Raw genomic sequence first — 15,750 nt, forward strand, 5'->3', positions numbered from 1 at the left:
TTAATTCAGAGAAATAAATAGTAGTAAATGACAAAGTCTCTGAAGAACTTAAGCTTCACCTTGAGCTTGCTTCAGTGACAAACTTCCAGACTAGCTGATCAGGGAAAGAGATTTGGGGGGGGATTGTAATTGTATTGAAAAAGCTGTACAGTCTCATAAGATTTCATGTACTAACTGGTCTTAGATAAAGCTGTTGTTCAAGTCAAGGGGGGGGGGGGGGGGGGAAGACGTTATTAGCAAATGTTTGGCTTCTGCAAATGAGAGGGAAAATGACATTGATTTGCATGCATCTGTGGACATAGACATCAAGTCCCTGGATTGTCGTCTTGAAAATCTGGTACGGTTGGCATTTGTGATTTAAAAGGGGAGGACACTACTTAAGGCCTTTAAAGCGAGTGTGTGCACAGAAGCGTAATTGTTTTAGCTGCACTGTTGTTCTATGGCTCTAGTGAAAGTAATTTAACTTCTTTGTGTGCTCAACTTCAAATTTCATAGCCCCTAACTGCACTTAAAAATTCATTTTTTGAAAATCTAACGCAGACTTTTGTAAAGAGCAGCCTCTCCGTAGTCATCTTCAGCGACCTAAGGGATTCAGATGATCTCAGTAGCAGAATCTAGATTGTATTTTGCCTCATTAACCACATTTTGAAAATCACCAGCTTGCTTTGCCAGGAATTAAGTTACATGATTTAAAATTAACATAAGAGTTTAGCATAATTGAAGTGGGACTGTGATATCTGACTTATGGGATTATAAGAGATAAAGCATAATTTGCAGCATAAAAGATAACCTCTATTTTTAAAAGTAAATTTTAAAAGGTCAAAGTGTGAGGTTGGGTTGTAACTTGGCTTATATTTTATAAGACTGCTAGGCAAAAACAAAAGCCAAAGGTCATCCACTGTAACTAGTGTAAAATCCCACCTGCACAGCTGTGCACAGATGTTTGTTTTACTCAGAAAATGATATTGAACGTATGCAGAAGAGGAACGAAAATACATTCCACAACATTTGGTGCAATTACACTTACACTAAAGATCAGCTGCAGCGTGCAGAGCCTCTTTTGAGGGGCTTCATTATAGTAAATGCTTTTTAGTTATGAACATTTCTTCATTTGAAGATCTCTAAGCACTTCTCTAACGCAGGTCGGTTGTCAGGGCAAGTCAAATGTGCTGTAAAGGCATTACAGCGAGTCCGTAGGAGGGCTGGAGCGGGAGGAGAGTGCTCCCTTGGCTCATTTGTCTCTTCCAAACACCAGACAGTCGTGCTTCTCTCCTGAAACATAAACTTGATTTTTGGAAAATAGTGTTCCATATTTGCCTTTCTTCTAAAATGAATCAGTATCAAATAAAATTAAAGTCTTTTATTCAATAATAAAGTAAAAATATTTTAAATCAATCAATAAAATTAAATTAAAATAATAAATAAACTGCATAGGTGTACATTCTCAAATTCTGATCTATTTGCCTACATAAGGCAGTTTCCTCTTTCCATGTAGGATTTGGCTTGCAAAGCTCAGACACAGCCATTACTCCCATCTCTTCTAAAACTGCTGGTAAACTGTTGCTTGCTGGAAGTCAGAGGTGTGCAGCCACAGCGCAATCAAACGTGGCACTTCCTCTTGAAATGTCCTCTGGTGTAACTCCCCCAAAAGGCCAAATTTATTGGAGCTACTCCTGCCTCGGGCTGTTCTATCTTGGTGATATGTCATTGGAGATCACCACTTTAATTTTAAATGTAGTTTAAATTTAAATGAAAATTACAATATGACACTTTGCAAAAGTCTGAGAAAAATATTTTACTAGAGCTTTGTATTGTATATGTAGGTTATATAGAAAAAGTAGTGTATGTGCCTTTGGGCTAACAATACATCAGATAAGTCTTTTTAACTATAATGTTAATACCAGTTTATCAGCTGTATATAACCTGCTGTGATGCTTTCAGAACTAAATGAATTTGGCCTCAGAACCTAATGTACAAAATCAGACCATAAATTATTATACTTCATAAAAAATACAGATGCACCTGTCCTGTATCAACCGAATAATTTACAGTTCAGAGGGCAGGGCAGGAAGAGAGTACTGGGGGGTGAAGCCACTGACTCAGCCAAGGGAATCTGCCCATAGCCCCAGACATCTGGCATTGATTTGCCTTCTGAGATATGTATATGTGGGTGGGTAGAGGAAACAGTCATATTATTTAATTTAATGAGACTATCTTAGATTAAATTTGGTATTTATAAAAATACCTATTTTGCGGGAGAAATGTTGAGCTCTTGGTGCTGTAGCTGATTGCAGTGAGTCCCACAGGTTTCTTGTATGTTAGATGTAGCTCTGCTTGTGGATGGAGTAACAGACTTGGACTTCAGACATCTGGATCTTCCTCCAAGTTCTGTAACTTTGTGGACTTGTTGGACAAACATGAACTGCTCCCTGCCTCAGTTTCCCAACTGGTAAAGTGGTCCTGTAAATGGAAGGTAATTATACCATGCGCCTTCTCCTAAAATCATTGAACTATGTGGATAAGTAGCTGTGGCTAGAAATTAGGTATTAGTATGAAATTTAACTCATAGGGTGTTCAGGGCCTTTCTTTATATTTTACTTCCAGTGGCTTGGAGGAAGCCGGGGACTTCCCAGCTTTGTTCCAGCCGAGAAGTGCATCATTCAGTTCTGTTCTGGGCAGTTGGCAGCCCTAAGAATGCACGCTCTGTTTCAAAACACTGTGCATCTGTCAAGCCTGCCCAGGCACTGCCTCAGCATAAAACCAGTGCCAGGTTGTCTGACCAGGGCAAAGTGCCCCTCCGGTTCCTTTTGTACAGAGGAGAGCGGACAGAGACAGGGTGAGAATCTTGCTGTCTCATTTTATTCTGAGCCCAAATAAAGAGAAGCTATTTTATTTTGGTGCAGCAGCCCTAAATAAAGTGATCCTCAACTAGAGAGTTCTGCAGAAGCAGTAGATCCCATCCACGTGTGCAAACTCCTGCCTTTTCCCAAACACCAGGGCTGCACAACCCAGTACCCAGGGCCCTGTTCCCGCAGACCTTCCTGAGGTCCTGCCAACCCTTGTGACAGCCTCCAGTTTACCTGGCTGCTAGAGACTCTCAGGATTTATCTCCTACTAACATAGCTACTCTTTCTATCGCTCTGTGGAGGTTACTAATGACATGGAGACTGTATTGATATAGATTATGTTGCTTTCTTCTATTTGTCTTCCGAAATGGGTGTAATTAACAACCCTGAGAGAGGAGAAAGAGTCCATACAGAAGGAAAGGGGAAAATCTCAAGGCCACGACCATAATTTTTTTTAGTATGTATAACTGTTGCTTCCTTTCCTCTGTCTTCTCACATACAATTTCCCGCCCTCTTTAAGTATGTCAGCACAAATGGGTGAGACTAATTGCCAGTTCGCTCTCAGCTGTCAGGTGTAAGCCAGCTCCAGTCCAGCACATCTATGTTATCATGGCACTGAGGCTGCACTAATAAGCCTGCCTGAGAGTATGGTACTGTCAGTCACCATCTGTGCACACATACCTGTCTTGTCCTTGTCGTGTAGATATTCCTCCTATCTAAGGGTTGTTTTTCTCGAATTCCTTCCAGAAACCACAGTTTCCACAGAACCTCCCAGTACTGCTCATTTCCCAAGATTTGCAAATTTGAAGTGTCCCGTATAGTTTGCATTCAAGAAACAGCATTCTGAGACATAAGGTGTAGAAGCAGAGCAGGTGTATCTGGGCATTTCAGCACACAGAGGTGTAAATCAACACTCACTAGATTGTAAATACATGTCAGTAGGATATTAAATGCTAAAGGTTTAATTTTCCCAAGCTAGTTACTTTCAGTGTAAAAACTGGATGTAGGCAGACTAACACCTGCCTGTTGAATTATCTCATTCTTGATAAAAGCAGACACAGAGAGAGACAGATTTTTAAGTTTTAGGAATAATAAAGGCTCACCTCCTCCAAGCTCAGGAGCGATGCATCCCAACCAAAAGGAAGTCAGGCAAAAACACCAAGAGGCCCCCATGGATGAACAAGGAGCTCCAGGGCAAAGTCAAAAAAAAAAAAAGCCTACAGAGGGTGGAAGCAAGGGCAGGTAGCCTGGGAGAAATACAGAGAAACTGTCTGAGCAGCCAGGGATCAGGTTAGGAAAGCTAAAGCCCTGACAGAAATTAGTCTGGCCAGGGATGTCAAGGACAACAAGAAAAGCTTCTATAGGTATGTCAGTCATAAAAGGAGGACAAGGGAAAATGTGGGTCCCCTCCAGAATGAAATGGGCAAACTGGTTACCCAGGATATGGAGAAGGCTGAGGTACTCAACAACTTCTTTGCCTCAGTCTTCACTGACAAGTGCTTGAGCCACACTGCCCAGGTCGCAGAAGGCAAAGGCAGGGACTGGGAGAATGAAGACCCACCCACTGTAGGAGAAGACCAGGTTTGAGAATATCTAAGGAACCTGAAGGTGCACAAGTCCACGGGGCCTGATGAGTTGCATCCACGGGTCTTGAGGGAACTGGTGGATGAAGTGGCCAGGCCACTTGCCATCATATTTGAGAAGTCCTGGCAATCCGGCAAAGTTCCCACCGACTGGAAGAGGGGGAACACAACCCCCATTTTTAAGAAGGGGAAAAAAGGAAGACCCAGGGAACTACAGGCCAGTCAACCTCACCTCCATGCCTGGCAAGATCATGGAGCAGACCCTCCTGGAGACTATGCTCAGGCACATCGAAAATAAGGAGGTGATTGGTAACAGCCAACACAGCTTCAGTAAGGGCAAATCGTGCCTGACAAATTTGGTGGCCTTCTATGATGGGATTACAGCATCCGTGGATGAGGGAAGGGCAACTGACATCATCTACCTGGACTTGTGCAAGGCATTTGACACTGTCCCGCACGACATCCTTGTCTCTGAATTGGAGAGACATGGATTCGATGGATGGACCACTCACTGGATAAGGAATTGACTGGATGGTCGCACTCAAAGAGCTGTGGTCAACGGCTCAATGTCCAAGTGGAGAACGGTGATGAGTGGCATTCCTCAGGGGTTGGTATTGGGACCAGCACTGTTTAACATCTTTGTCGGCGACATGGACAGTGGGATCGAGTGCACCCTCAGCAAGTTTGCCGGCGACACCAAGCTGTGTGGTGTGGTTGACATGCTGGAGGGAAGGGATGCCATCCAGAGGGACCTTGACAGGCTGGAGAGGTGGGCCTGTGCAAACTGCATGAAGTTCAACAAGGCCAAGTGCAAGGTCCTGCATGTGGGTCAGCGCAATCCCAAGCACAACTACAGGCTGGGCAAGGAATGGACTGAAAGCAGCCCCGAGGAGAAGGACTTGGGGGTGCTGATTGATGAGAAGCTCAACATGAGTTGGCAGTGTGCGCTTGCAGCCCAGAAAGCCAACCATGTCCTGGGCTGCATCAAAAGAAGTGTGACCAGCAGGTCGAGGGAGGTGATCCTGCCCCTCTACTCTGCTCTTGTGAGACCCCACCTGGAGTACTGCATCCAGCTCTGGGAGCCTCGGTACAGGAGAGACATGGAGCTGTTGGAGAGAGTCCAGAGGAGGACCATGAAGCTGATCAGAGGGCTGGAGCACCTCCCCTATGAGGACAGGCTGAGAGAGTTGGGGTTGTTCAGCCTGCAGAAAAGGCATCTCCAGGGAGGTCTAATTGTGGCTTACCAGTACCTGAAGGGGCCTACAGGAAAGCTGGAGAGGGACTGTTTATCAGGGAGTGTAGTGAGAGGACAAGGGGTAATGGGTTTAAGCTGAAGGAGGGTCAATTTAGATTAGATGTCATAAAGAAATTCTTTACTGTTAGAGTGGTGAGGTACTGGAACAGGTTGCCCACAGAAGTTGTGGATGCCCCCTCCCTGGAAGTGTTTAAGACCAGGTTGGATGGGGCTTTGGGCAACGTGGTCTAGTGGAGGGTGTCCCTGCCCGCGGCAGGGGGGTTGGAACTAGATGATCTTCAAGGTCCCTTCCAATCCCAACCATCCCATGATTCTATGATTCTATAATGAGTTACAATTCATTTGAGAAACGTGTCCAGAGAGCTGAGTTCAACTACATAGAGGCTCCCTCCCTACAAACTTTCACAAATGCGTATATAAATGCATGCACATGTTTTACAAATGCACATGCACACACACACAATGTATGTATGTGGGTGTCATAACATTCAGCCAATTGTTTATCAACAATGGTAGTGGGACCTACTTAGCTTAAGTCCTGCATTTGACTTTAAGATATACACTCTCTAATGAAAGTGAGTTCCCATCTGTTGGCTTGGGATGTATAGATAGAACTTAGATTAATTCTGTTGTCGTCTCTGGCTATAGCAGAGAATGAATATGGTGACATTGTATATGCAAAGTTACTGTGTGCTGTATAGGCACGTAAATGTTTTATTAGCATGTTGCAGAGCCACAACGTTATTCCAAATGAACCTAAGCTACTTGCAGGGACTGCACGTCTAACTCTTGCACAGGTTTTGTTTTTTGCTTCTTTAGCTTGCCCAGGACAGGATACTGCCAGGTCTATGGGTCTGCAGTTTGGGCACCTGCACCTGCTTCTGATCATGGATATGGCTACAGGTTTCTGGGGAGAGGTTCCTTGGTGGGGAACTTGGGGGGGGGGGGGGGGGGGGGGGGGCAGGGAGGGCGCAGGGAAGTGGGAAAGAGATCTCTCTGCTTTCAAGAAGTTATGTTATGACCATCTATAATGCACTCCAAGCTATAGACACCAGCTATCACCTTTGTTGTGACTTCTTCTACTCTCTTAAAAAGAAAAAAACCCAAACAAACAAACAAAAAACCACCAAAAAAACCCACCAAAAAAAAACCAGAAAAGGGATAGAGGGAAAACCTCTAATGAGAAGGGGAAATGTTAATTGTGGCTGGAGGTGACAGTGCACATTAAGAAATTGCTGCCTTGCTATTGTATCTCTTATGAAAGTACCCTAAGACTACATCACAGCAAAAGCTTAGCTCCAAGGGATGATGATGTTTCTCGAAATCCTCATGATCCCTGCAGGTCCTGCTGAATAGCAGGGAAAACACAAACACAGAACCAAAGTTAGACGAAATTGTTCTGTGTCTCAGCCATGCTGCCAACAAATTCCTGTCTCCCATTTCTCCCTGACTCTTTCCAGCTGTCTCCAGCCAAGTGGGTTCAGTGGCTCCAGGACACTGGGCTGCCTCTCCCCACAGAAACTCCCCTAATGGAGGTGCTGTTACCAGGCAGAATCTGGCTCACAACTTATTTTCTGCTTTGCTTTACTGAAAAGTGATGCTGACACTGACATTTCCAGCTTAAGCTGATATACAGTAGACTACTCAATCTACAAGTCGGCAGTTGGAGGAAGCAGGCAAAACTTTTTGGCTGAGGAACCGTTGCTGCTAGGCACATCAACAGGAGCTGCAAGGGCCACCTCTGAAAAGCAGGTTGGCCTTAAGGGAGACTCCTAAGTGTGGCTGAAGAACCCAATTCTTAGGAAATGGTGTCTAACAGCTTTTTAGCATAAAAAAATATCCCTAAACATACTTTAACTGGAAGCAGTGGAGGCTACTTTGCCAAACCCATACCTTTCTGAGCAAGCTATGGACAAGAAGAGAGAATATTTCAGGACATTTTGAGAGATTCTTTTTAGCATTTTCAGTTTTGCTTTCCGCCCCCCTCCCCCCAAGTACCAAGGCATTTCTTTAATTTATTGCAATTTGCCAAAGGAAAACAAGATCTGCCACTGGCATCCTTATAGCTGAAATCTGCTCTCTGTGCTGTCCCGGTTGCAGAACGAGGCACAGGCTGAATGAGAGAAGCTGGGAACTCGTTATGTAAAATCTACAGCAAGTGAGCTTTTCTAGTGCTATTATGCCCTGACCCCTTTTTTTGGCGTAGTAACAAAACCACTGAGACTGGACAGTTATAGGGTTTCCCAGGCTCTTTTACTTTTTTTTTTTTTATTTTTCTTTTTCTTTTTGGCCTCATCACAAAACCCAAGTGAATCAATGGTGTGCCCAAACTTCTGAAATGGTCTAAGACTTTCAGTATCTTCTACACACAAAGAAAAATATGGGAAATAGGGCAATATGTGTGTTTTATTTATTCATTGTTTAATCAGGACAGACTCCTGTCTAAAAATTCCTTGCTCTGGATCACAACAGAAATCTCTGACACATTTTTCTAATTGTTTGATATTTGATCTACACTATGATCCCTATTGCTTTACATTCACTTTGTTTTCTGCATGTGACTTAACTTCTCCATTTTCCCAATAAATCACACTTGCTTGTAACTCAGGTGATTATTTTCCCCTTTTTGTTCCACTTCAGCATCCTCACGTGAGTAAAAAATAAAAGTTAAAAAAAAAAAAACCCAAAACATAAAGTAGAATAAAATGAAGGGGAGGGAAGGGAATGGAAGGGAAAGCTTTCTTGGCTACTAGGATTTTATATGCATTTTGTACCTCTTCATGGTTTTGGAAACTTGGAAGTATCTACAATTTCTCAGGTACACTGTCAGGTCTTTGAGACAATGCAGTTGGGCTCAGGGTGACCTTTTAAGGATGAATTACAAGTTTCTGACACTGGACAGCAAGAGTCCATGGAAGTGCCCTTCTGTGCCTTTCATACCAAAGAGGTTCAGTTTAGAAGTCAAACATGATCTTCGAAGAGCCCATTGTGCAAACTCCACCCTGCAACCCTGAAGACAAGGCTGGGTGGCTTTCTGCCCCCTCTCACACCACCATGCCACGGCAGGGACCTCGCCGATAACAGCGCTAGTGAGGCGTGTAGCTGAAAAGAATCCCTTTCACTGGCATGTTGGTTCTGCCACGCTGCTGGTAAGAAAAATGTGCTCATGCAGGGTGAAACTGAAAATCAGATGTGTATTGTAGATGTTTCGCTTATACAAAAGGGGACACGTGAAACCGTAAACCTCTCAGAAATTTCCTTTTCTCTGCATGCATTCTTATAAACGTAGATCTGTTTTTAATAGGGATCAGACTTTTTTGGCTTGTATCTTTGAAGAGCTATGATTAGCCATATCTGCCTCCTTTTTAAACAGTAATTTAATACTGTTTAATTTAATTAATTAAATTAAATTAATACAATTAATTTAATACCTGTCCTAACAAAAATAGTTCTCTCCACGAAACTCTCAAAATCCACTGTAAACAGCAATCTATAGCAGGGCTATTTACAGCCTATGTAAAGCATGGATGCAGGAAAAGAGAAGACTGATGAGTCTAAAGAGGTAAGCCATGAGGAATGGTCTCAGACTAGTTGCTCTGTATTAATATGATAAGTCTGCAAACAAGTCACAATAATATTTATTATCCCCAAAGTCTTCAGGAATAAATGCCTTTTGGCATTGTTTTTAATTATTCACACAGCTCGCAGCTTCTTTTCCTTCAGTTGGCTTTGCAAAGGAGCAGTTTGCCAATCTATAAGTGCCCACAGAAGGCAGCCGTGGAGGTTAGATTAGAAAATGTTGCATAGAAAGAAACACGAGATGTGAAAGTACTGGAAAGTAGGAGAGCCCTCTGGTCCTGTGCTTGATTTCATCCAGTCTTTGCAGATTGCATCCGCCACTCACCCTCCATCCCTGGAGGGGTACCAATGTGTGCAAATACTGGAGTAGAGCTATTGGCTTCAAAAGAGTGTTATCTATGGCTGCAAGTGCTCCCAGAACATGCTCGCTGGAGTTCAGTAGCTGAAGACAAAACATTGTTAACTGATCAGTTCTCATATGTTCACCAAACAACTGTCCATCCATCCATGCAGCGCCTATAAACTGTTATCAGTAAAGCTGAAGATGGCAGCAAGAAGTGTTTGTTTCTTTGTATTAATCTCTATTATCTTTGTTGACAATTGAGCCAACACAAGAATCTCCAAAGCAGTACAGCTTCTGCCATAAGAGACTGAGTAACTCCAAATGCCATTTCTGAGTTTAAAACCTTTCTCCTAGTCCAGTAAAAAAGGTGGCACTGGTATCACAAGTTGTTAGGCTTCATCTAATTTTTTTTCAAGCTGTAAACATGAAAAGCTGTCAGAAATGAAGCTGATGTTCTACAAAGGATTTTGAGAAAAAACATGCTGTCAGATTTTCTTTAGAAGCTTATGGACAAAAGAGCTTGAACTTGTAAATATTCATAGTCAGACCCTGCTTTTCAGTTAGTTCAAAGAAAGATGAACTTTTGCATAGAAAAAAGATCAACATCTTCACTTCTATGGCCCGAGGTTTTAGCTTTTAGAAGGTATTAATGTTGAGATGGAAGAAAACCCCTGTAAAATACATAGTATTAAGAAGACAGTTACTACTGTAATCTACAAAGATAGCCTGAATGTTCTGAAGCAAAACTGTCTTTCTCAGAACATGCTGCATAAGCCCATTCATGGCATACATTTCCACTAGGTATAAAAATCCTATGAATGTGCAGCTACATATGTATTATATATATTATCGTTATATTACATACAGCAGATGGCTTGGACAAAGAACAAATCCCTAGCATTGGGGCATGTGTCAAATATACCCTGCAATTGAGGCTCAAACGTGGGGAGAAAGAAAGAAAGAAAGAAAGAAAGAAAGAAAGAAAGAAAGAAAGAAAGAAAGAAAGAAAGAAAGAAAGAAAGAAAGAAAGAAAGAAAGAAAGAAAGAAAGAAAGAAAGAAAGAAAGAAAGAAAGAAAGAAAGAAAGAAAGAAAGAAAGAAAGAAAGAAAGAAAGAAAGAAAGAAAGAAAGAAAGAAAGAAAGAAAGAAAGAGAAAGAAAGAAAGAAAGAAAGAAAGAAAGAAAGAAAGAAAGAAAGAAAGAAAGAAAGAACCACTACCAACACAGGACAGATTTAATTTTTTTTAATTACGCATTGGTTGACAGAGGTAGCTATACACAGCAATGTGTTTGAGTGTTTCTAGAGGCTTTACCACAATACCGAGTGACATTTGTTTAAAGCATTACCACCATACGTTACCCATGGAGCAGTCAATGGATTCAGACCTGGTTGACAGATCTCTGAAAGTACGGACTACTCATGGCAACAGTTGGCAGGGACCTGAAGGGATTGCTGTGAGGCCTCGTGTGCTTCAGGGTTTTCCTCAGCAAATAAATCTGGAAGTAAATATAGAACTACTGCCGGTGTAGTTTGAACATGACTTAAATTAGTAGGTTGAGAAAAGGATGGCCAAACACAGCAAACTGGTTTGTTGTCTAGCGTGATCCCTGTCAGACAGAACGTCTGCAGAATTTCATGTCTCGGAGTGAAACAAGAGTTATCTACAGAATGGGGGCTATATCCCCAGAAGGCCTGAGGAGTTATTATGGAGAAGGAAGGAAGAATGTTTCCTCAATGTGATGCTGCAGTAAGAATGGCTAATTCAATTCCTGTGTGTGCTACAAGAAACGCTTTTACTTCAGAATATGCCTGCTGGGAGTCCAATATTAAAAATGCATTTTAAAAAGCATCTTGGAAAAGTGGTGAAGACACAAACAAGAGCTCAAAAGAAAAGAGAAATTTCTTGAGAGTGAGACACTTGGAGAGCTCAGTCTGCTTAGCTTATCAAAACGATGATGAAGAGATGACTTGTTCCCATTATGTAAGCATCCTCATGGGGAGACAACAGAAGTATAAGAGGCTTTTTAATCTGGGAGAGAACAGCATAAGAAGAACCACAACATGGCAGATGAATTCATAGAAACTCAGTTTATAGACAAAGACCATTTTTGGTGCTGAAAAATATCAGACTGGGGAACAAGCTACCAAGGGAATGGGTGTATTTTCTATCCATCCCATGTGTTTTCAAATCAAGCAAGTATGCTTTTTGTAAAATATATTTAACAAATATAAGTTACTAAACTCATGAAATGTATCATAGAATCACAGAATTGTTTTGGTTGGAAAAGACCTTTAACATCAAGTCCAAACGTTAACCTAGCACTGCCAAGTCCACCACTAAACCGTGTCTCTAAGCACCACATCTACGCGTCTTTTAAATACCTCCAGGAATGATGACTCAACCACTTCCCTGGGCAGCCTGTTCCAATGATTGACAACCCTTTTGGGGAAGAAATTTTTCCTAATATCCAATCTAAACCACCCGTGGCGCAACTTGATGCCACTTCCTCTTGTCCTGTCACGAGGTAAAGTGTAATGGTCTACGATATATAAAGTTAACAAGAAAATGTTATGTTTCCATCTAGTCTTAAACTCCATGATTCTTTGACTGAGCTTCCTTCTCTAGGAAGGAGGGTGAGGGAAGAGGCTGAGCATTTGGAGCTGAGGAGCTCAGAAACAGCAGCAGGACTGTAAGGGAGAGCAACTCAGATTGGTGAGGAAAGCATGGCTGGATGTTAAAGAGCATACAACGGTGGTATATATGGAGTACTACATTTTCTGTGACTGATAAAATCTGAGTGCTTAACTGAATTTCAGTGTCTTACCTAGCAAAGCTAGAAAAATCTCTTTGGCCTCTCCGGCTAAGACTACGCAACCCTCAGCACACAGGCCACCAGCACATTGGGCTGTTTTTCCCTCCCAGCACATGCAGAGCCTCCTGCACCCTGTCCTGTGCTGCTGCATGTCACTGCCCTCCCCGCCTCCATAGGGGACCTACTTCTCTCCCCCATTTCCAGTTGACCTGGGATTCTTCTCCCAACTCTCCTGCACCCTCCATGAGTGACCAGGGCTGCTTTCCTGCTCCTCCCCTCCAGTTCATCAAATCCTGGCTGTCTCTGCCACTGATGCAGCTTTTGCAATAGGAGTTGCAGCAGTTTGTGGCAGGAGGGGAGAAAAATGACTTTTTTTTTTTTTCCATATTCCCAGCAAAGGACTTGTCCATGCCATGTTTAAATTGAACTCTTTCTGAAGATGAAAAGCCTCCAGGTGGTTCCTGTACTACCTAGATCTTAATTTTGCTTTTCCAACTGTAATTGCTGCCTATTGAGATGGGGGTGAGAGCAAAGAAAAAGCAGTCAATCCAAATTGTCTTGTGAGGGAGGTAATAGAGCAGGGCTAAGGAAGCTCAGCAGTCATCTAAGTGCACAGCTTCTTGTAAAACGTTTCTGAAAAGCCTGAATGAATCCCCCAAATGAATGGCCATTTTGTCCCTTTCAGTTCTCCTCTAGCATGGAACTCAATGTGCAGCTTGTGGACAGACAGATTCTACAATAAATAGAGAAGGAGAGTAAAACTAAACCCGCTGGAGCTTGGCCAGCAGCAATGTCAAATCTCTTGACTGATTTCCCAGGGAATTCTTGTTCTAAATGTCAGGAGAACATAGCCCTGCAGCCAAACCTGGACCAGACTGATACCAAGGCGTGACAAAATGAATGACCTAAGTAACAAGATTACACCACAGGAAAATTAAAACTTCAGAAATGTGCAAAGATCACATTTCAGTAAGCGGTGTTTTATGTAAGATCTTTTTAGTAGACAAAGCTTAACCCAAACTTATGAAATATAAATTGGTGAGGGGAGGGTGATTTATTAGTGGCAACAGAATGAAACTTTCAGTCAGTCAGAAAAGAAAGTCTGAGGGTTTCTACAAGCGTCGATGGTTTCTGAAAGGCTTACAGCCTGCTCTCAAACGCTCTTGTCAACAGGAGCCAAGGAAGGTCAAAGGAATTTAGTCTCCTAGGAGTCTGCACCACTTTGAAAACAGCAGCTAAATCCCTCCATCACTCAGGCACTTCTGAAAATCGTCCTGGAACCTCTCCTGCCAGTCCCTTTCACTGTGGTTACCTGCAGCCATTCACGCTCGTGGGGCTGGCAGGAGCCAAAACACCTTTGGGATTTCTGATCTTCCACCAGCTGTAGCTGAAACTGGCTGGTGGGTTCAACATCTGTTGGAAAGGGCAGGAATACCAGGGAAAGAGAAGGGAAGAGAGAGAGCACATGCATGTAAGCCTCATTGCTTTTGGAAATGGAAAGCCTGAAGTGAAGCTGAGAGAGGAGCTGAGCGAGCTGAGGAGCTTAACAACAGCAACGTAAGGGAGAGCAGTCCAGATCTGCTGGCTGCAAGTGGTAAAGGACTAAAGCACTGAGAAAGCACACAGTGCTTCTAAATTATGTCCTTTTTTTGGATTTTGGTCTTTCTTTCCCCTGCTTCAGTCACGTCTGACAAACCCCATAGTCTGACAGAGTTGCCCAGGACAGATATCCATGAGACTCGCCGTAGGAGCGAAGGGACGCTTCCCACACTGCGACTCAGTGAGGTGACAGAATCTAGGGCTGGGACTCTTTCTGCCTCTCTCCCTCATATTGTTTTAGCTGGAATTAGCTGTTTGCACATTCCTCTCTGACTTTGGCAGTGTGCCTTCTTCTCCCTTAACAGACCAAACCAAAATCCCAGATCCAGCACGCTTCAACTGTCTGGGAACTCCTTGTTCAGAACGGGGATGTGTCCTATGTGTTGCAGCATCTTCTCACCATGGCTTACATTCCTACAGAGATCTTTAATTCATGATGCCCTAAAAATGACTGTAGAAACTCAGATCTAATGTTCAGTGAAGGAGAAGCAGAGGCACAGGGAGATTCCACTGCACATTTCTCCTCCCCTCAAACATGGATTGAGCTTTAACACCATTTTTAAATTTTTAATACATATTCTTTTGTAAGTTATTTCCTTAACTGTGTTAGGCACAGCAGCAGGAGGAATATTTCATCCTTGGGCAGAAGTAAAACATGAGTTAACCCAGGTTTTATAAAGATGAAAATACATAAGATAAAAAAAAAAATAAAAGAACCTATGTGGTCCTAACTCCCAACATTGACAAATTTGTCCCTGGACAAACTGAGGCAACTTTCCTCTGTTTTTCAGTGCCATCTCGAGATATGCCTTCCTTGACTTCTGTGCTTTCAACAGAACATAGCCTGTTTGTTTGATCAGAGCTGGCACAGTGCAGTTTGCTCCAGGTTTGTGCCTGAAGCATTGCCTTTCTCTGTTCATGTGGCCACAACATTTGTCTAATCCTCCAGAAGATCTATTACAATAAGAATGGTAGCAGTGACAGAAGCTATTAATGTTCTAGCTTCTCCACGTGGCAGTGATCTGCTCTGCAGATCAAAAAAAAAGCAGATATATGCTATCTGAAAGAAAAGGAAAAGCAATTATTGGGTTTGCTTAGTGAATTTTGTTTGTGAACAAACAAATGGGCTACGGGACCAGAGTCCACAAGGCACCAAAAAGCAAGTGTGTTGTCAGGGCAAAGCTATGAAAACAAACTCAGCCCTGATTTCAAACAAGCCAGCTCCAAAACTGGAAAGAAATTTGAGGTTTGTATGGATGCCTTTTATTGCTTTTGGAATAACAGAGGAAAGGATTTGTATGACAGAAGTAGTCGTGGCATAAAAGGCTGAAATAATCAGATAATGACTTCACCAAATGCAGGTGCAAAAAGATGTGGCACGTTCAAGCCACATTAAGGGAAGCCATAGGTGTTTGAAACAGAGCACTAAAAAGCTGTTTGTACAGTAATTCCTGGCAGAGTGGAAAAAGGGAGTAGGGGTAAAAAACCCCTTACACAGAGGAATAACCTAACTGAAATCCTTTCACTGTGAGGAACTCCTCCTGCAACCTTGACAGAATAAGTTGATCTGTGAGTATATGAAGTATGCAATGGGCTTATGTGTCAATAAAACAGTGTTAGGACTTGAAGTTTCTGGAATCACTGTGGCAGGCTGTGGAGGGCATAGATTGAAAAACCAAACGCACCAAATGAAAGAGCAGAGCTGTGTAATGATGACTGCACCCCCTCTTGAC

This window comes from Balearica regulorum, chromosome 2 (genome assembly GCF_011004875.1).
Source record: "Balearica regulorum gibbericeps isolate bBalReg1 chromosome 2, bBalReg1.pri, whole genome shotgun sequence".
NCBI lineage: Eukaryota > Metazoa > Chordata > Aves > Gruiformes > Gruidae > Balearica > Balearica regulorum.